The sequence below is a fragment of the Neodiprion virginianus genome, chromosome 6, assembly GCF_021901495.1.
Source record: "Neodiprion virginianus isolate iyNeoVirg1 chromosome 6, iyNeoVirg1.1, whole genome shotgun sequence".
Taxonomy (NCBI): domain Eukaryota; kingdom Metazoa; phylum Arthropoda; class Insecta; order Hymenoptera; family Diprionidae; genus Neodiprion; species Neodiprion virginianus.
Window position 1 is genome coordinate 25,711,487 of NC_060882.1, and position 22,613 is coordinate 25,734,099.

General features: G+C 44.1%; 2 protein-coding genes across 4 annotated transcripts in view; one reads left to right on the plus strand and one right to left on the minus strand.

The window, feature by feature from the left end:
- LOC124306756 (RNA-binding protein Musashi homolog 2-like) overlaps window positions 1–22,613 on the minus strand; it is a 135,051-nt gene that overhangs the window by 106,239 nt on the left and 6,199 nt on the right. The window lies entirely within an intron of this gene.
- LOC124306758 (uncharacterized) overlaps window positions 1–22,613 on the plus strand; it is an 89,003-nt gene that overhangs the window by 27,404 nt on the left and 38,986 nt on the right. The gene's annotated exons all lie outside the window — the stretch shown is intronic.

Below are 22,613 nucleotides of genomic sequence, written 5' to 3' on the forward strand. Positions count from 1 at the left end.
GTAAGAAATGACGTTCAGACGAAAAGATGGGGGAAAAAAATGAGCGATGACGAGATGAAAGACTCCTCTCGTTTCTGTACCTTTTTCCTTGTTCTTCTCTCGTGACAATAATTCCGTTGACGAACGAATAATAATATCGGCAGATATTTGGATCCATAAATATAAAGTAAATATACACGAGCGTGTCCCAACCACCCGTCAAGTCCAACGCGTGCTTCGGCTGAACATATAACGTGCGACACACGTGTTGATTAGAGCTAGAGTCTAATTATAGTATCGGAATAACCACGCAAGAGCGGCGAAGCTGTCGTAGGGGAGCCTAGACGAGACGGTTATTTTCATTATTTACGAAGACTGTCAAATTGATGGATAACATATCGTAATTCGTGGATATTTAAGGTGCTGGCGGAGAGATTCGCATTCGGTGCTTGGGTATAAAATACGGCTGATATACGCTGGCATTGACTTCGCTTCGAAACTATTTTACAGGCCGTCTATCGACCGCGCGGAGAGAAACGGTGGCAAAGCGTGATAGAAGCGTGACGAAAGAAAGGTAGACGGATGTATCTCGGTGCCGCAGCGTTTCAATGCCTAAGAAATCACGCCTCGACGGAATAGCGTGAGAACTCGACGTCGCGTCGAAACAACGAACAATGCCAAAGTAGATCAGGAATAGTTTTCGTCAAGTCTCTTTCTTTCTCTCACTCTCTATCCGCCCCCCAACCTCTGCACCCACGGCGCACGATAGAATCGCATAAAAAGGTGTCTCTCCGCTCGTTCCTTATCCACTCTCCGACCTCGCGTAAAAAACGAACTGCACGAATCTTGTCGATACGCGTATTTTTATACTGCCAAAATGGCGATGTGTCGCAGTATCGTTCAAGTTCCGTTCCAATTGCTATGTACAACACGTTTTAGGCGGGTGGACGAAGGCGAAGGTGGACGGCAATTAGCGAAAGTTTTTTTTGGCTCGTTCACGCAACGCGGACAGCCGGTAAAATATGTTTTCTTTTTCTACTTTTCTTGTTTTTTTTTTTTTTTTGCACTTTTCCCGACCTCTCGACAAATTCTCGCTGCAGGACCACTTTTTAGTCACGGACGTCAGTACGCACGTTCCGGCAAGATCAAAGATTCATGAATCAAATCGAGGAGTGTCCCTCAGGTTATCGCGCCCCCGCGATTCGCATGCTTGAGCGCGGATAAAAAATTTATCAGCATCCCCGAGTCGGATGTTTCAGTGGGCGAATTGACAACGGGACGAGCGGCGAAAATCTCATGGGATATAAAATATAGAAGAGAATTTATGCAGGTGTGCATGAATGCCGGACGAAACGGAGCCGCATAAAAAAGGGCTGCCGGCATTACGCAGGAAGAGCCGAGCTCTCTCTTCTCCCTGATTGAAATTACCGGAGAAATAATTAGTTTCTCCGTTAGGCATTGTCTGAAGCATTTGAAACCCTGCAACTTCTCGGGGCGTTTAGTTTAGATTAGGAATTCCCCTTTTCTGCCCGTCGACACATTTTTTATACAGGTAGTACAATGAATGTAAAAGATGATGTTTGTACGGATATTTGGATGTATTCTTACGGCTGTATAAAGGTGAAGTTATTTTACATTGTTTTGTACATTTCGATACTGTTTCGTTGTTTAAAACTGTCGCGTTTTGGAAAATTTGGTCAACCCCTCCTCGCAGAGGGTGACTAATAACCAGAGTTATTTTCTCACGACCACCGCGTTCCCACGAGTCTCTTGAAGGACCTCAAGAGTCGGTCTGGTTAATGTCTGGAATCCCAAACGGCAAACCCTGAGGTTTTGTCCGTAACTTAGTCCAGGTCTGTACAATCCCGAAAATAGCTTATGGTTAATATTGCGTTAGATTAGCACAATTAGTCACATAAAAAACAAAAAATTGGGAACTTCCCCTTCTGCGATATTTCCAAGCGATTGGCGACGATCATCCCGGTAATTAACTGCCGCTTCCGAAGCTTTGAACTCGGTATGATTAAAACGAGAAAGGGCGAAAGATTTCAGAGAACCGTTCGGCTCCTCCGACAACCCTCTTCTTCTTCTTCTTCTTCTTCTTCTTCTTCTTCTTCTTCTTCGGCTTTCCGCTGACGGTTTATCAGTCCGGCGATAAAAGCTCCGGGCAATGCGCGCGTCAACCCTTCGCCCCCATCGACAGAGCACCGAATTCATTTATCTTTCCCGAAGGGGTATTCCCGTAACCCGCGACAACAGTTGGCCCTTCTCTCCTTTCATGGAGGCTAAGGAATCGATGATTCCGCGGGTGAAATCGATGCTCGAGTAATTACCTGCGCAGGCAAACGAGACCGGATCGACGAAGAGAGGAAAGGACCCAAGGGCCGCTTTGGCAGGCGAACGTGTGTATGTGTGGGTGCACACGTGTATGTATCAGCGAGGCAAAGCCCCCACAGCGGCGGATGAAAAGTGAAACACCGGGTGCTCATCGCCGCGTTTATCCCTGATTGCTTCCCTTCTGTTCGGTCCTTCTTTCTTCCGATACTCTTCCTCTCCTTTAATCCCGCATCTTCCGCTCCGCCTCCGCCTCGGTTTCCATCTCTGTTAAGACGGCGTTCGGTATCGACCGTTAAAAGGTTTTCCTCCTCTCTCTCTCTCTCTCTCTCTCTCGCTCTCTCGCGTTTTCTTCTTCTCCTTCTTCTTCTGCTCCTTCTTCTTTTTCTGTACTCCGCAGCTCCCTGCAGTAGCTGTACGCCGACGGTAAGAAGGCGAATGAAGGGGGTGGAGGGTGAGCTGGTGGATGTATCGCCGCGTTGCGTAGAAGAGGGTTGCTTTAGCGGAGATGATTAATGACGAAGTAGGTGTTTCCGCCCCTCCCTCGCCCCTCGCCCCTCGCCCGATTCACGCGGCCATTGCTTCCGCGGCTGCGAGGATCATCCGCGAACTACCCTTTGTATGTATACCGTGTATTATACATGCACAGGCAGTCCCTGAATATGCCAACAACAGCTAGCCCTTCGGTACAGTGATTGTTACACAAAGGCCAAATGACCTCTGACCCGGGATTAACTAGTAGGAAATATCGGTTTGCTGCTGCCACGGGTTTTGATAAATCGCAAGAAATTTCAAACCTCTTTTTCTCAGACTTCATTGGACTCTTTCCCCTTTGCGAAAAAGCTTCAAGTACCTAAGCCTGGATTCAATCCCTAGACTGTTTGGCTCGATACTTCGAAGGTTAGAGTATATTCTTACAGATTCTCAGGTGAAGACTTCTTTTTTTTTATAATTCACCGGAAAACTTGGACCACAGAATAGATCAAGGATATTTTTTTTGGATCGGGTCATTTCGATTGGTGACTCTTGGACTTTCGCACTCGATCGATAGCCACGTTTCCTGCTATCCCAACCGTTCGTTACTTCCTGTATTCTATATGTTCGTGTAATTTACACTTGGACGAACTTGAGCTCGGACGTAACTCAAACATCTCCTCGCTTCCATTCGAAACACGACTTCTGGACAGTCCTCGAAAGACGAGAGTCTCGAATGAAAGCCCCGTCGCCGTATCAACTTTTCGAACAAACTCGAGCATCTCTCTGCCCGTGCAGCAACTGATACAGGTACTAAATTTCCGGAATCCTCCATAACGATCCCGGACAATCAAGTTACGACGTCGTTTAATACGAAGTCTCGACTCTGAATTACGTAATCCTCTCATGCCGCTTTTATGTTACTTTTAGCCCGTTGTTATCATCCTGATTATCACTGTCGTTAACGGCCAGATAATAACATTCCTCTCGGGCCTGAATTTTGCAGTAATTCTTTCGCCGCGTCGACCGTTCTACGCAATATATACACGATTCTCCAGCCGATCGGTTAGCTGGGAATTCCTCACTCGAAACAAGATAATCATTCTCTCTCTTGCTCGACTTCTTCCATTCCGGATACCTGGTTCAAGGAGGGAGAGGTTTTTCCAGTTTGAAAAAAAAAAAGAACGGGTAAACACAAACAAGAGATATCGGACGGGAGGGATATTTCAGCGCTGCGGTCGCACTGAAAGCTCATATTGAAAAAAACAATAAAGCTCCGGGTCGAAGGGGCGCAGGCCGGGTCGCCGATGAGGAAGAGGAACGAGCAGCCAGTGCGGCCCCTTTCCGTGTGCGCGCGTCTGTGTTACTTGACAAAAATCTACGCGATCGACGTTCGCATTCACGAGTTCGTCCGAGAGACAGAAATCTGTGAATTTATTGTATGGCTAGAGTGTAAAAAACCGTATCAAAATTGGTCCACTCGCACGGTATTTATTTATTCCTTTTTTTTTTGGGAGTGGGAGTGAAAAAATTTAATATGCGAGACGCGCCATTTAACGCAGATTTACGAGTTATTTCGACGATTTTTCCGTTGGAGACCGTCAGGACACGCGGTTCGAGTTTAACAAGTAGAAAACCAGTTTTCAGCGTATATTCCCAACAGTGAAATCGTGTAATTGGGTAACCAGAAAAGCACAAAGACTAGTTTTAAAAACTGCAGTTCACAGTCGAAATAAAAGCTGAACGCGAACGGTCGAATTCCCGCAAGCACCGATGCGTGAAACGATTCGGTGCGTTTACTTTCTACTAGAAATGCGTATTATGCGAGTTTCGATGGGAGGGGTTAGAAGGGTGGAATATAGTGTCCCGAAGGTGGAACGAATCGATTCGGTGATTATCAATTATTTATGTAGGTGTGTGCAAATTTAATGGGGCCAGGGTTTATTGATACGTTGAAGCGTAACATGCGAGTTTCCTTCTTCTTCGTCTTTTCCTTCTCCTTTTTCCCCTTGAGTTGAGTGTGGAAAGATCACGCGGCGTATTCAGTATCCCGATCAAACCACGAATGGCGAATTTACCTCTCCGGTGCGTGCAATTAAAACAGAGCACAGACGCCTTCGATCCGTTAATTTTAATCCGGAGGGACGTAGCCGTGGAATCTCTTTCCATCTCTCTCCCTTCCTCTACATTTCGCTTCGTCTCGCTAATTACGAGGCTTGCTATTCAGTTTCGGATTACGGGCGACGCCTGCGATGGCCCAAGAATGAGAGAGAGCTTTTTTCCTGCATGCTTTTTTTCTGGCTCGGGACGTGAGTCAAGGGTTGGCTGTCGCCCGGGGTGAAGGGGGTCGAGGAGATGCCTGTTCACCTGTTACTTCCAGTCACGTTTACGTCTGCGTCCAGGTCCGTGTCTGCTTCTAGATTCTTCGGACTCCTCGAACTTCGTTCTCCTTGACAAAAAAAAAAAAAAAAAAAACCGACGACGGAAGTTTGAACCAGCCAATGCGATACCCGCTCTAAATTCGCCCACGCTGCAAACACGTCGTTGATAACACGATCTGGGAAGGGACGTCACGCTCTCTATTTTTCTCTCCCGCGAACCCCATCGAGGGTGGATGAGATTAAGGAGTGACAAAGAATCAGGGACTCCACCTGCATTATCGTCCTTTTTCTTTCTTCAAAGTGCATGATAGATACTCGGGACGAGAAACGCGTGCGTTACGGGAAAGTGAAAATTTCACACCCCCGTTGTAATATCGTTATTCTTTCTCCGCTCGAGTCATGCAAACGTAATCATTTTATACCGCGTGCTTGTTTGTTAAAAAAAAAAAAAATACAAGTAAATCTTCTTTTAACAAACATTTCCACCCATGCGGGAAAACTTTATCTCCCGTGATTAACGTATCGCATGATTAGCGACACCTTGAATCTCCGCGATACGATATCGTGCAATTCGATGTAATAATAATCATCCACCCCATACCGATAGTTTTTCAAAAGTTTTTCAACCGTCCTCGGGGAAACCGGCACATCATCCGGTAACGGCTAATTAGCAAGTAAGCGTCCGAGCTGCGGTGCGCAGCGATATCGATTTTCAATCTCAAATATTATCGTAGAGCACAACGAGCTTAAGGATCATCTCTTAAACGCCCAGGACGTTGTTATTGAATTTTTCTTTAATCTAAACGTGCGAGTACGAATATCGCCGCAGTCATCATTAAGGTTTACTTCGTGAAACTGTACAACATATAACGTAGAACCGTCGTCCGTTTCTTTCTCCCGCTTTTCTTCATCCCGAGTCGCGTTTCCTCGCTTCGCCCCTTCTTTTCTTACCTCTCGTTCGCTATACGTTTCAGGCACAATAAACCCACGGTCCAAGCCTCGACCTGCTCCTTTACCCGCGTACACAAAACTAATCGTTTACGGTCTAGCTGAATCGCTCGTGTTATTTTCCTCCTCGCATGTTTTTCCATTTCGCCTCAAACCTGAGATACGTATTCCTTGTTTTTCCTCGTAAGGATCATCCGGTTGAGAGGTTCTATTTTTTTTTTCCACACGAACTCGCGAGCCTCGCCCGAATGAACTCGGCTAAATTAAAACACCCTTCTTCTATCCTCGCAGGAAAAATCACCGCGGAAAAATATCGGGTGAAGGAAAAAGGAGTCAGTGTTCTATCCTTTTCGCGGATCGGGATGTGTACATACGAAGCAAAATAACGCGACAGAAATATTAAACAGGCTTATAAGATTTCGTCGAGGCGCGTACAGCAGGAAGTACGAAGCGATGAACATGAGTCTACCTGATATAAGTACTAACCGGCCATTGCGCAACGTTGAGATTTCCAGGAGAAGTAAAAGATACTCGAGGTTTCCAGGACGACCATCGGCTGATCCGATCTTTGATCGCTCCAAGGCTCGGGGAAAACCGAAAGACGGATCGACAGGCGGACGGATTCGACTTTTGTTCAGATTCAAATAAGTCTTCACTGACTATACGCAAGACGCGGTATAAGAGACGAGGTTTGAGAAGGGAGTTCCTTTATTTTGGACCGAGGTTTCATCCTCGGTAAACCATACTGTTTACTTTGCCGGAATTACGTCAGCCTCCGCAGGTTGAGAGAATTTTCTTTCTCCTCTCCTTCTTCTAAACCTTGTTTTTCTTTCTCTTTCGTTTATTCCTCCCTCGCGTCGTACGTAATTTGTCCCTCTGTATACGAATGTAATACATTTATACATATGTGTATACGTGTTCTCCTTTCCCTTCGGCAAATTTTATACCCATGAAAGAATAATGTTTCTTTCTTGTTCCAAATATTTTTTATCCGAAACTAATTTAGTCGGCGTGAGAGTGTAAAAAAACAACAAAACAACAAAACAACAAATTCGACCATTTTTCTGTACGTTGAAAATTTGCGAAATTTAACAGTTTTCCTGCACCAATTCCAGTTCAATTGTATTACGATCGAATATATCACACGGCGATTCGAATTCGAGTAGGTTTGTCGCGTTTATTGTATCCGTTATACCTACACACGTTCAATACCTGCACAACCTCGGCGCGTTATCATATTGTAGACGCTTTATTTTCGTCACAGAGAACAAAATTTGTTGAGCACGGGTTTCAATGGGCAATGGTGCATGCAAATCGATAAAACTGGGGAATCCTCTTTGGCGAATAACCGAGGTCGACGATCAGCCTCGTGCATGTTGAGTTTTTCAAAACGTTGATGTAAATGAATTTTCACCTCAGAAAGTACTCGGTACCTCTCGTGGATAACGAGAGAACGGAAAGGAGAAAAAAGAAAAAAAATTAAAAGAAAACCGAGCCGAGCATTTGATCCACGTACTTGTACAGCAGTGCGTACGTGTAATGCGATATACGTTCGTACAAGGCACATAAAACAACATTCCCAGCCATGCATAATTCGGCCGATGCGTGCGTCCTAGCAAGCTCATCCCATCCACTCTCCACTCTGGTATATGCGAATCGAGGGACGAATTGTAGGAAACGAAGATTTTTCATCCTCTCCCTCGAAACGCGCGGCTTCCTCTCCCCCCCTTCTATTCTCCTTTCGTTCCCCGCGCAGCAGCAACAACCGAAAGTAAACAGGTGAATTTTGTATGCAGTAACCGTACAGCGAGACGGTCGTACATAACAATTCGTGTAATTATACATATGTTCGGTTGAAGGAAAAGAATATGAAAATCACCAAAGGTCCGTTGGAAATAAAACAATAAAATAACGTAACTAAACAAACGGAAGGTCGGCGCGAAATAAACGGCGGAAGGTCAGAGGAGAAGGAAAAATACGAGTGAATAATTTTGACGTTGAAAGGGAAGAAAAAAGATTTAGAAGAAGGAATTAATGAATTGTTGAGCGTCGACGCGAGAGGTGGAGAAAAATATTTCATTATACATGTGCAAAATGATGAGATGAGATTCTAAGAGGGGTATACGATACGTATAACGAGGATGTTGGCCGGGAGATATCGTCAACTTACCACTCGAGCCGTATGCAAATTTAATATACCGCTCGAAAATCAGATTCTGCGGGGGTCGAGGAAACTGGTTGCAGCTGGGCGAAAGCTCATCCCTGCACTCGATGCACTCTCGGCTTCCTGCAGTCTGCAGTTTAGCCGAAGCCTCGGGAAACGCTCGGTCGATAAAGAAAGAGTTTCGCCTAAAGTCGGATGTCAGGTTATTCGAATCTGTTGCGGCTGGAGGCAACTCGATGATGCTAATATTAACGCCCGTGGCGACGGGGATAGCGAAGAAGATCAGTTCCTGCTGCCGACAAATATTTCGGTGTGCATATTTCTATAAAAGCAGACGACAGCTGTCGCCGACTCGCGGACCTCGTTCGTCTCCGAGATGCCGAATTACACGCGTGTCCGTGCATCTCGATGAATGACGATACTCCAGCAGCGGGGAAAGATTCGTACTGGAAAATAGGCGAGGCGCCAGTCGACGGTTAATTTTAAGCGGTTGGCTCTCTTTCCGAGGAGTTCCCGCTTACGAGACTTTGAAAACGGTCTTGCCACGAGGATGAAGAGAGTCTGAATTTATTAAACGAATGAATGAAGGACGAGTCGCTGAATGAAAGCTGCTCGGGATGAGAGGTCGAGTATCGGCGAACTGTCGAAACCGATTTCAGATAGCGCTGTTCACCCGTCAGACTACTTCGAGGACCTTCGTTTGACTCGGGTCGTCGTTCGACGAAGGAAATTATTACATCCCGTTTCGTACCTGCCGATGTCACACGTCCGGATTCTTGTATATCAACTTACCAAAGTCTAGACTGCAGGATGGACCGTCTGGCTGACGGTTCTTTGGTGTTTGTTTGCTATTTACTTCTTCTATGAATTTTTCCTTTCACCCTCGAGTTGGAAACCCACCAAGGATGACAGATGAAACTTCCTGATCAATTTTTTTATCGCCGTTCTACTTGGAAGAATCCCGAAGGTTATCGAGCCGACATCGCGTGCCGAAAACCGGGGACAAATCGATGATTGACTTGCTTCAAGGCTTCGCCGCCCACTTTTCTACCGCGTTTCTTTCGCCCGGGGATAGAGCAGCTGGCGTTCGAATAAACAGAGATATACCGCAAACGAATCTGGTCTGCATCCTTGCCGAATAAAAGGAATCGCGAGTGCCCGGTTCGACGTTTGCTGGAAGAACGCGAGCGACCTCAGAGCGTTGATCTTGACAGTGAGATAAACTAATCGCAAAAAGAAACGACGGACGTTCGGAAAGTAGTTTGAAAAACTGGGGATCCTACTTATTCTTCGTTCCGTGCTGGCCGACTTCTACCTTCAGGGGATAAACTTCTCAAGTTGAAAACCCCCTCAAGAGTAAAAACCAGTCGATACTTCGTGGGCGTAATCGAATCGCGGGGCGATCGATCCGAGACTTCTTCAGCTCCCAGACACCGGTCGCACGAAAACCGGATAACGGAGTCATTCGTCAATTAACGTACAGATCAGACGGTCCGGCCTGAAAGTGAAACGCAATTCTTTGAAAGAACAGAGAGCCGAGCAAGGAACGGAAGAACAACACGCGTACCGAGTATACGTAGTCGTACACTCTTCGGAGATCTGAAGTTGGTTTCAGAAGAGTCCGAAGAGGGAAGAGGTTGAAGTTAGTAACGCTAGCTGTTTTCCGGTTTTTTAATTTTTACAATGATTATAAAAGAACTAGGATTGCAAAATATGAAAACGTTTTGTTTCATCGCGGTTTAGGTATCGAATTTTAAACAGTTCCAAAATCGCCAAATAACAGTTTTTCCTCAGCATTGGATCGTTACGACACGTTACCAACTTCAACGCGACGAAGAGCGACGGCGGAGCAAAATCCATCAGGATCTGAATACCTGAAACGAAAAGATTCGGCATGTGGGCAGAGTTGATCGTCTGCAAAAATGGTGAACAAGGATACCTGGAAGAGGCTCGATGTGTGTCTGTCCGACGAAAATTACCGGTCGATTCTTATTGCGTGGGTTGACGTTGCGTGTATATACATGTATATAAAGTGACGTTGGTAGAAAATTAATGGAGTGTCTACGTCAACGTGCACGTACGTGTACCAAACGTTCATTTCCGACGGTGAATTTACTCCTCGAGGGCAAGAGGTTTGCGGTCTTTGTTTCAGGGTCTCGAGTTTCCATGGTCACGAGGTGGACCTAATTCGCGGCGCGCCTCGTGCCAGTGAAATCCGATGGCAAGGACAAAGACCCAATTATTCGAGGCTCGACCCCTGGCTCTCGATTCGATTCTCCAAAGTTCCAGCCACGTTGAAGATACAACGAGTCGATACTTATCTCGATGTCAAAGAAACTTTATCGTCGTCGTCGAAAAGAATACCATACCTATGCTGTCTTCGTCGTACCTTCTTCTTCTTCGCTCTGTTTTCCTCCGGTAGGAACTACCACCCTTACTCGAACGATCTCGTAACTCAAGTCCTTCCTCGCGAGTTAATATAAGGCGAAAATAAACAGGCCGAGGGAGATAAAAGCTAGGCGACGAACGGTAAAGGCGCCAGGACGTGACAACTCGGCGACGAGTCTTGATGAAATTCTGGCTGAAAACTCAACCAGAGAGATGTTCGCTACACTCGTTGTTCCGTACGACCGAACGGACTACAGTAACGAAGCATTAAACGCTATCGAATAAAACGGTCTCCCTTTTACTTGGAGATTCCCACGGGAGCCGGAAATCCTGGTTCAGGTTCGCGGGAGGGTGAGCCGAGTGTCGCACTTTCTTCGATTTACGGTTTCATAACGTTCCTCGAATTCGGCCCGTCCTCATCCCAGCTTTTAATTAATATAATTGGTCCCGCGAATTTCGTTACGCGTAAGTCGCGTCCTCAAGGATATGGGATGCAGCGGAGGGATCGCATGTACCTAACATAGCACATAGACATAGCGTATAAAGGTAAGTAATTTGCTGGAGAGCCTGAGGTGTACTCCGGTAGTCGGTGAAATTAGCGAGGACTTTTATCGCCAATTAGCCACTTCAGCATCTCTACCGCGAGGCAGAAGCGAGCGAGCGAAATAGATGATGAGCAAAAACGGGGGGAGGGCAAAAAAATGACAAAAAAAAAATGAGGAGGAGGAGGAGGAGAAATGCCCGGAAGTTTAGTTTTCAACTTCTCACAGTTCTATCTCCGGCTATGCTGCTGTACCTACCTAGATAACTATCTCGGACAATGGCAACGCCGACGCGTATAATGTCGGTTGGTGATCCTGCAGCCGTGCACCGGCCCAAAGTTGCAGCGACATATTCGAACGCCAACCAAGCCATTCAGCCAACCGCCTACTCACGACGTTCAAACCCGTGCTGAAAGTGTGTCGCCGCCCATTGTAACAGCGCACAGAGGCAATTCCGATAATGAAAAAGCTACGCAACCGAAAAGTAGGCACCCAACAGCTCTGGTTTCTCTCTCTTTTTCCTCGTTATGTTCCACCATCCCCCCTCCTCGTCCGGCGACTTTCCTATCCGTGAAATCACGCGCGGCTAGGTTATGCGGAATTCGCCGAGTCTTTCGCCAATAACGCTTTTCGTTCCGGTTTTGAGAATCGCAAACAGATATTCAAAGGTGAAACAGCACTGAATTTTCAAGATTACGTCGTCGAATCAGATGAAGAAACGAGGCATGTGTAAAGAGTATTTGAATTTCGTTTCATTAGCGCGTCTTTGCAAGCCTCTTGTTATAAAATGTATACAACTGTATACCCACAGACACCGTCGCTCAGAGACGTCGCGAAATCGTGAAAAACGTGGAAAAAACGTTCGAGTTTTCAGTCCAACGAATATTCCCACTTGCCTCGAGAGATTCTTTTGATCTCATATTTTGGCTCGTTTCTCGGCGTGTTTGGGTACTTTGGGTATGCATATTGTGCCGTAGGATACACGCGAGGGTGCGTCGAGACCGGATTCCTTTATTCGTCCTGCCCCTCCGCGCAAGGATGCGAAACGATAGAGCCGCTATGCCGTGTCTGCGATGCGAGCGTCCCACGCGATCGCCGAACTAACCGGTTTACTCGTTCTCCGGCCGGAAGCTCGAGAGGAAATTGAGCAAAAGCTATTTCAATAATTTTTACGTCTGGAGCGTATCGATGTCTGAGGCGCGAGCCCGGCTGGCTCTACGGAACGGTAGAGTTTCCGCAGAATTTATATTAGCGGCGCGAATCGTATTAAAAATTTAATTCAAACGTTCCAGCTTCTCGACGCTCTCCGATTCTTTTGTCAGTATGCTATAGGTGTACGTATACAAATTTTTATAATATCCGTAACCAGCTATTTATACGTATAATTTATAATTATACCAAATTCTTCGCTACGACTAACGCGTTGCGAGAAAATTGGTTTCCCACCTTTCACGTCTATGCTTTTTTATCGTTTACTTCGTTTCCGAAAAAAAATCATCTTCTCTTTCGTTTTATCATTTTTCAGCTGTTAGAACTGTTCCACGAATGGTAAAACCTTGTTAAAATACTGCTAATTCTTGAAAAACTCGATCCCGAATTTTAGAGGCTTGAAATTGAGGTGAAAAGAGGTTCAGTGAATGCCGGCTGTGTGGTAACGAGAATAATTTAGAAGTTATTAAAAATTTCAACGAAACTCGGCTTTCGTACAAAACCTATCCGCGGCGTATAATATCTAATTCGAAAGAGCTCTACGGCTATTTACTCGGTATGTACGACAAGGTTTGAACGTCCGTCGTTTCGGAGCTGGCTGTGTGGTCTGCGGCTGGGGCTATATAAGCATCAGTTCGAGGAAGGAAAGCCCGTCAATTTATGCTTCGACGTTGGCAGCGGTTATAAGCTACGGGTATCGGGGCGAATCACTCGGCAAACAAACGATCCTTGAAATTAGACAGCGAAACGAGGAGCTGCCGGTCGCTTGCGGTCAAGTTTCCGATTCTCGAATTCGATCTTCCAACAACTCAACGCAAGCGTTGTTGCTAATTCACGCCACTTATGATAAACATATACAAACGCGGCAAATTTTATCATATTCGAGAAAAAATACAATCTACGCGCCCGCGTTTTCCGTCTTCGTTCTCATTCGACTTGAGAGATATTTGAAATTCAAATTGAGTTCAAAGTTAATATCGGCCGCGTCTCTTCGCTCTTCGCAAGGGAGTCGAGAATTGTACACGTGATTTTTTTTCTTTTCTCTTCTTGTTTTTCTTTTTCTCAGCTTTTTCTTCCTCACCGTCACCTTCGCTTCACCTCTCTCAGTTTCTGTTTCGTTAACTACTTTATTCGAGCCCCGATCTCCCTTAGCGACACGGAACAGGGTTGATTAATTAACTGAGTCAACAGCCGGGACGCGACCCTCCGAGCTGCGGAGTGGTCGGGAAGTGCGAAGCCTCCGTTAACGGAAACGTGTCGAAAATTCCACGAGCAGTTGGCAATTGGTCGGTAGTCAGAAATCAACCGATTCCCAAAAGTGTCAACGAGCCTGACGAAGGGTGCGGGGATGATCTTCGTGCACTTCGTTAACACCATCGATCTCCCCACCCTGCGCGACGCTCGGGTCAAAATGTCCGTAGGATTTCATCGGAAAACCGAGTGGTGAAGAAAGGAGAGCGAAACGGTGGTAAAAATTGTTTTTATTTATCGTCACGCGGACAGAATACAACTGCCGTGACAATATTTCAAATTTAAACACTTTTCTGACGCTTTTTTTTATCACCAACTCGGTATGAGATATAGTTTCTCGCCCCACAACGTGCCGCTGCTTTATATACGCACGAGATGCGAGATTCAAAATCTTATTCACTACCATATTTTGACCTGCGAGAACCTCTTAAAAATGATACATCAAGACTTTGCGACGAGTTTATACTCTCGCAAAAAACACAAGCACGCTCGGCGCGCGAATTATGCTGTCAACCTTCGGATTCTCCGGGGGGTTGTATATTTTTATTTACCCTCCGTGCTCTGTGGAAGTTCCAAGGATTCCGAAGATGAGATGATCACGCGCGATTGCGCCTCGAAAGGGAAACTTGAACGAGAACGGTCGAAAACGTTGCTGCCGTGCTTCGTTGAAACATGCAATAGATCGATTCCTGTTTCGCCAATTTGTTGAAAACTTGTCCAGTTTAATGTAGCGGAAACCGCGTCGTGGTCTTATAATTTTCACGTCGTTTCTCTCCGTGCGCACTGTACGACGGAAGCTAACGGGGTTAGAAATGAAACAGGATTGATAGATCGATCGTTTACGTTTGATTAAACATCATTCTGATTTTCCTTCAACAACTGAGAACCGCAGAGCTGAGAACTGATCGATTTTGACTGACGTTTAGTTCTGGCTAAGTGATATTTAGGTTAAGCGAGTAAATATTTGATCATGCCCATCCAGAAAATATCCGTTTAACAAATTCGACATATTTTTCTTTCCGTCTCACGTACATTCCCCCTCAATAAGAGTTACAGCTTTTCTACAACACGCGCGGAAAGTCTGGTAAGTAGAAGAAATAATGTCACAGTCCAACCGATCGAAAAAAATAAAAATAAAAATTATCCACATTTAAAACGTGTTTAAGAACTCGATTGACGCGATTATCCTTTCAGCAAGCTATCTAACCTACATTTATTTATATAAAATGCAAATACGTATAAATTACATATTCGCAAAAGTAGTTTGGTTAAAAATTACCTTGAAGAATAAATAATTTCTCAGCACATGGTCAGCTATATCGAATCGATTTCTTAAATGTGTTATTTTCAAACGATCGAATTACGACAGAATGAGTGTGTAGCGAAAAAATCCAGTGCGAAACTTGTGAGCAGAAAAATTTATTCCAATAGTACATAGAAATCGAATACTCGTCGTTATACTTTCTTCAGTCGCGTAATTTAAACGCTGCTTTCGTAACGCGAAAAAGTTTTTCCAATTCGACCATTCTAAAGTTACGCCTCTGCCTGTATCCACATGCATATATATATAGATAAATATACATTACGTATACAGACACCGATACCCGCGCAATATTTAGCGATCCGTACCGCGGGACGTTTCGACGTAGGAATAACCAGAAGAGATCACTCGATCCGTCAGTCAGTAGTTGTTCGAGCTCCACGGTATGTGTCCAACTTTCTCGAGGGTTCCGTCCTCCTCGCCCCTCCCTCCTTCTCTCCCTCCCTCCTCACGCCTCTTTACTCGGACAAATCGGAGGAAAAACAACAATATACCGGGAGTGATCAGCCATTAGGAAATAACGACGCGTCGCTGGTTCAGCGATAGACTTCAAATGGTCTTTAAATTGGTCGAATAATCGACTCGCGGGCGCCTTTGGCCTATTTCACGAACGGCATACGAACGGCTTGCACGGGCTTTGATTGTGAGTCTCGGCGATCGCTGGACGCGAGGCCTATTAGAAGCTGAATTTGGAACATCATTCGCTGCACGATGCCTGTGACAATTCGAATTTTCTACAAAAATGCGAGAGAAAGTCACGCCGTGATAATTGATTCTCGATCAAATTTTAGTGTAGGAATAAAAACGGAAGAGAAAAGTGAATACGCAAGTAAGTATAATATAATATTAAATGTAAAATAACCGGATTGCGATACTGTAGAAGATTTCGAACAGCTTTTTTATTTTGACCAAAGTCGAATTGGAAGGCGAGACCTTCCTTGTAGTTTAAATTTTGTCTATCTCTAATCGTGTGATCACTTTGAAAAGCCACTGGGTCATGGTAAACGGTGATTTGAGCCCGACCAACTTGATGTTCGTATTTCAAGTGAATCATGTCAAAACAGGTTCCGTTTTCGTAAGCTGTTACGATTTTGATTGTGAAAAACGCGTAAGGTCTCGTATTCGAGGATTGAATAAATTATGCAGTCAGAATGTAGGTGAATATTCATGATTCGCAGCGAGGGCCGTGCAAGGAGTTCGTTCCAGCGGGAAAAAGGAGGAGAATTGGAAACAACACGAATGTGAAAACAAAAATCGCTGAAATATGTGCAGAGGTAAAATTCTTCGATACAAGGTAGCAAAATAAAAAAAAAAAAAATTGAGCCACTTTTTTACGCGAAAACAGAAAGCAGGAAAAACCACTTCGACGATTCCAATTTCTTTCGATCATTAATAGCTAAATGAGTCTTACGTTTCTTCGACCTAATCGTAAAGTGAATTACAAGTTGATCGATCGCGGTGTTAAACTAAGCGAAGATGATTGTCAGAAACGGTGAAAAAGAAATAATTCCTAACGCGTGTAAGAAATTCGGGGTCTGCCAAAAGTCGGAAAACTTGCACCTTATACCTCCACATAATACGTGCGAGTTATTTAAATGTCGAATGCTTGAAACGCGAGGAAAATTATTCATACGAAAAGTTTCGTCGTTCAAATTTTTTTTTTTTATCTACCATCCAACGAAATGCAGAGACTTCATTAAAATCGTTAAGGTGAGTTTCACGCGGATCGAAAAATCGGACGTGATAAGCCAGCAGCGGATAAGTGAACGGTGACTTTTATCAGGTAATGATCCGATGCATCAAAGATCAGTGACAGCGGTTTGATTCCACAGGTGAGTCGACGGGCAGGAATTAGGAGATAATTCGAACGATTCGTTTGAATGTTTGTACTGAATTGGCTCGGCAAACGTTGTGTATTGATAAAATAAATATCAAGCGCGTAGTTGTTTCCTATACAGTTTCGTTCGCACATTGTATACGTAGAAAACGAGGACGCCGGGTCCTCAAGGCTGTTATCATTTCGATACAATTTCAATTCATTGAACAATTGTCGACAATTGTGTTATACACACGACGCCGATGTGTTTCATACGTAGATACATGTGTATACATTTACGAGCATACGTGATGCACACGTATAAATGCGTTGAAGATTGATTTTATGTGGGCTACGTAACTCGTTATGATCCGTACAAAAAAAAAAGAATAAATAAATAAATAAATAACCGGGGGCCTTGACGTTACGTTGCCGAAACTGATTCACTAGGGTATTAATCGTTAATCGTTTTCGTCGTCGTTGTCGTAACACGTCTTTTCCGACTCTTAATTATATCACTGATTAGACTGGCGATCGTTAAGCTTGGCATTCTTTGACATACGCCGTGCCTTGTTTTCCATCTTTCCTTTCCCGCTCTCTCTCTCTCTCTCTCTTTCTCTCTAACCGATGTGTTTTTCGAACGAAAACTTTTAATTTCCAAACAATTTTTACAAGTAAGAAAATTGATTTTTAATCGGAAGTTTCGTTCGTGCTACGTTACACAGTTTTTGCTTTTTTCTTTTTGTCACTCGAAACTGCAAAAATACTGACCCCTGTGACACGACCGGCAAATTCCAGATATAGCTGATTGAATTATCGTGAAGCTGCACAAGTTCGTGCCTTCTTTTTTGCGATAAGCTCTGCATGATCGAGCAACGAAACGTTTGTTCCAATTACTCGTTCCACGCGATTTCGGATCGCGAATGTCTGTAATAGCTAATATCGTGTTTTCGACCGTCAAATATTCCGGCTTCCAGTGTATACTCAATTATGTTAGCAAGAATTCAGAAACCGTTCAAATATGAGATTTTTAATTTAATGGACGCAATCATTGATTGTATTACAGATACATACATACACGAATACACTCGCATATTATGAAATCAGGCGCGCATTCAGTGAACACCGCTTTATGGGTTTTCGATAAATTCAGTCGCTATGACTTGGCCAGCTTTTGCATCTCTATATAATCCACCGTCGTGTGCTGCACATGTTTGCGCGCATCGATACACGCGGAGCAACCGGCACCGGATGCATTTGCATATGTATATTAAGCATATATATATATATATATGTTTACATATACTTCGATAGATACCCAGGCCAACATCTCGATCTCGAATCTCCGATTCGGATTATATACGTGTTACGCAGTTTCTCTCCTGGAACATATTAATTTTGATCAAAGAATTGAAAATTTGACGTTAAAGAATCGGCATGATATAAACATTCCCGAATAACGAATCAATCGCTGTACGTATATATCGTTGCGAAAAACAGCGACGTTTATCTTGTTCAATTAGCGCGCGTATATCGCTCGAGCTTTAGCAACAGCAGCTTTTTACCCTTTGATCTAATAAAGCGCTTTTCCCAGTAGAGCCAGATCTCTCTATCCCTCTCTCTCTTTCTCTATCCGGTTTGGATGCGATCCTCGATCGCTCGTCTGTCCGGGGATATCGGGACCAGCTTTTGCGTTGATCATAAAAAAATGAGGAAAAAAAATAAAAAACAATCGCGCGGTCTCTCGGTGAGAAAATAAACCGTTTCACCTCTCACTTGCATTGTATACATCGAGCCGTACGGTATGCATGTGTATTCGATGCCTTTAACCGTACGATTAACTTCCGATATTTTGGGAATTTATATTCTAACCTTTCTCTTCGTTTTTTTTTCCACACCAAGATTTTCCAAATTTTTAAATTCCAAAAATGAAACATTCGCTCCTGTAACAGTTTTTCAACATCGTCCCCTTCCATTTTTTAGCTCTTTCCATGTTCTCACCCACACCCGAGAAATGAATATATTTCCTTCTCTCTAAATTTGAATCAGTGAAATGTCGTCCAATCGACAGTGCGTATGTACCGATTTTCTCCACCGGTATACTCGGGTGTAACCGATTCATATTTAGAGAGTTTTCCCCCGCAAACACTTGACCGGCTGATACGCGTGATGCGCAGGACGTCGCTTTGCGGGAGGAAATCGAGCCGGTTTCAATCACGCGACGGTGGAGCGGAGCTGGATCCGCAGATCCAATCTGGAGATAGGCACGCGGAGCATTGAAGAAGCGGAGTGGATGGCTGGCGACGTTCCGGCTGTGTACGTACCGGCGTTACTACTCGGCCGTATTAAACGCTACGTCGCGTATCTCGCAATCAGGTTCCGTTGCGTCTTGTCAGTGACGAGTCTCGCCCTCGATATCTAATTGCGAAGAGAACGGCATCGGCAGAGTTTGATCGTAAAGTCAACGCACCGATCGTACAATTACACAAGTCTGCAAGCAAAGAAGTGCGCAGGTTTTTTTTTTTTAATTTTGTATCGTTTCTTATAGATTTTTACTCGCCGAAACTTACAAAAATATTCAAAAAATTCGATCGCGTTAGGTTTTTTTCTTGAACTCGTGTTTGTAGTTTCGTTTAGAGTGAAAATCCTATTCTTGATTTTAAAAATCCTATGCAAAAGTGGTTTCTTACTTTCATTTAATACGTGTTAGCGTGAGACTCAAGAATAAATACAAAAAGGGAAAAACAAAACGAAAAGTGAAAAAACGTGTTCGGAGAGGAAGCAAAGAGAAGAAGAAAAAGTCTTGTAGGCAAAAATAATGAACACGGGATGTGAGGTACGTTTCGTGAAGAAATTGTTTGTTTGATTTTATAACAAATATTATTCAGTTCATTGTAATGAAACGGTGTTTTATTCATTATTTTTATATTTTTTTATACAAACACCTTGTATTTTGCAAAAATACTATGCGTGATGGAGGGAAATAGAAGTCACTTTTTTCGATTCAGCACACCCGAAAACATATTATTTATCATTTGCAGGCCTGTGTTATACGTTCTGAGATTCGGTCCAATCTATGCTTTTGTTTGTGTTCCGACATGTTCTTGTATCGTTTATGCAGAGTTGATATACTGGACAAACTTCGACCAAACAAATTGTCAAAGATGAAACTTTCTCGTTGCTGGTATCTAGGAAAACGAATTCTATTCTCCTAGTTGTTCAACATCGCGCGCCATGCGTTCTGAATAACGACAAAGGGCCCGTTTTTTTTTTTTCTCGTTGTTTCTTGCACTTGTCCATTTGCGGTCTTTCCAGCGAGCCGCAATGCGGTACACTTGGCGAACGGAACTGCATCCATCCTCCTTTGGCCGAGAGAGAACTGGTTTGGTAAAAATGAAAAACGAGAAGGCTGATGTTGCAACTATTTCCGCCCGTCATCATAGAGCGAAACGCATTAAGTTTCTGAGAAAGGTTGATCGCTGCTGGCGCTGCGCTCTTGTGTCGCTTCTTTGCTTCTTTGCAGCTCAATCCGATGCTCTTTCGCACTCTTGGATGCTGCACTTTAGTACGACTTTCAAAGCACTTTGGTGAAACACTTTGAAAAAAGCCTGCAGTGTAACCTATACGTATATATGTATAACCGAGCTGCTGCCCTCTCACTTGACCTGTCGACGTATTTATAACTTTTAAGAATGAGGCAAAAAGAATGACGAGGGACGGTTAAACGAATAAACGAAACAAAATCGAATGTCTCCAGAAATGTGGGTGATACGTGTGTTATATCGGGTACACCGTTAACACCAGCGTTTTTTTGGCATTATCCCACATTATTATACATATAGGTATTATTTCGACAGCCTTAATCGTTACGTAATACCTTAACACAGTTGAACTTGCAGCCAAGCTCTCGCAATGATTATTATCAAAGCGTTTCTCTTGCGCTTCGAGCCGCATGTCACACGTGAAATACTCTTACGATGTACAATCGTTGCTCTTATTTTCTCAAAGTTGCTCTGCTGCAGTTCACGGATCACGTGCCGAGGTGAAGCGATACTGCAAACCCGAACATTACGCTTTTGGGGAAAATTATACGTATACGCAGAGTTGGTCACGATTCGACGATTTCACATAATTACACCGAAACACGCTATTTTTGCACGAATGATAAGGATGCAGATTTATATATCATCCGCGTTTGGAGATTCGTAAATCGTCATCAATGTTTTTCAATCGAATGATACCGGATTTTAATCTATCGTCAGAGAAGCGAGTTCTGTAAAGCTGTTTGGAAACGGGGAGAATAGATAATTCCAAACAAAATTCATCCTGCGACAAAATTTCCTCTTTCTTGCCGATGTCTGTCCCAGCTTTTTCATTTAGTTTTTTATTTTTTACCATCTATTTAATTAAGTTGAAAAATCTCACAACGATAAAAACGAGCGTGAGTTATTTGGCTGAAAAACAGTAGCTTTTTATCAACGGATTAAAATCTATGCTGCCTGACTCATTTCGTTAATCCAGAATGAAATATGGGGGTGTTTCTTGATGAAATAATTACAGAGTACAAAAATCGCCTCGGTATAATATTTTTTCTAAATTTGCACGAAGCTAGCATCAGCAGCGCACGAACTCGGGTCGCCCTAAAGACTGGATTCCGGCCTGAAAAGGTCAACGACTGCGATCACCCCGGATAAGCTAATTTTACATTAAGATTAGGTATGGATCACCGGCGGTGTGTTTACGTACAGCCAAACGTACAAGGCATTAGTCGGTAGGATCGTTTTGTCCCCGGTTAAAAATCCCCCTCGATTTTCTCTCGCGAGAAAATTCGCCACAACGCGAACCTAGAATCGTTTAAATAGAACAATGCGAATAAAATATTGATCGGCGATCGATAAGTACGCGTTTCAGCTCCCTGTTACGTAGGAATAGAAGGCACGCGGAAACGAGTCTAGGTGTCATGCCCTGCTTGGTTATTTCAAATCATTGCGCATAGAATTTCTGAAACGGCACTGGAGCAGATGTCATTATCTAAATTTGTCCGAGCGTGCGTTAATCTCGTTTTGACTCGTTGGCAATCTACCGTTTATACCGGCTTTTATTTATAACCGTACATCCGCCCTTTGATCATCCCGGTAATGTATCGGTACCCGGGTTATATATTAATTCAAAACTCACCGACTGTCACGCAGGAAGTTCCCGACGTCGTTCGCAATTACAACGTGCGCTCGAAAAATCTTTCGGCCTTTCGTAACATTCCTTTTCGAAATTGTGCAAAATTATGCTATCGTTCGATAAAACGAACAAACGATACGTTAAATCTCTAATTCTTCGCTGATTCTCTCTGAAACCGCGGGGTGAATTCCGCTCGGGTTCACGGAGGTCGCGAGGCCGAGATTCCGTCTTAGTGCTTAGGATTTCCGGTGCATATCAGCCGTTCCCTCCGACCGTTTCTCGCACCCCTCACCTCCTCACCTCCTCACCTAAAGCGGCTGCTCGCCTAATGCCCCTGGGAAATTGCGAGAGACGTTGTTGTTTCCTTTACGATTAAGCCTGGCTCCGGTGTGTTCAACGTCGTTCTTTCACTTTTTCTCTATCTCTCTCTCTCTCTCTCTCTCTCTCTTTCTCTATTTCTGCCTACGCAGGAATGACAAAGCGAAAAATTGTTTCAAGCCCGTTCGATTCGCAATCGTATCGCGTATCGCTTCGTCCTTGATTAATAGGACAGGAATTATGTTCCAAGGCTTAACCGCCAACGCGATTCTTCAAACAAGTATATCAGGTGGTTTTCCATAGTCGTTTCTCC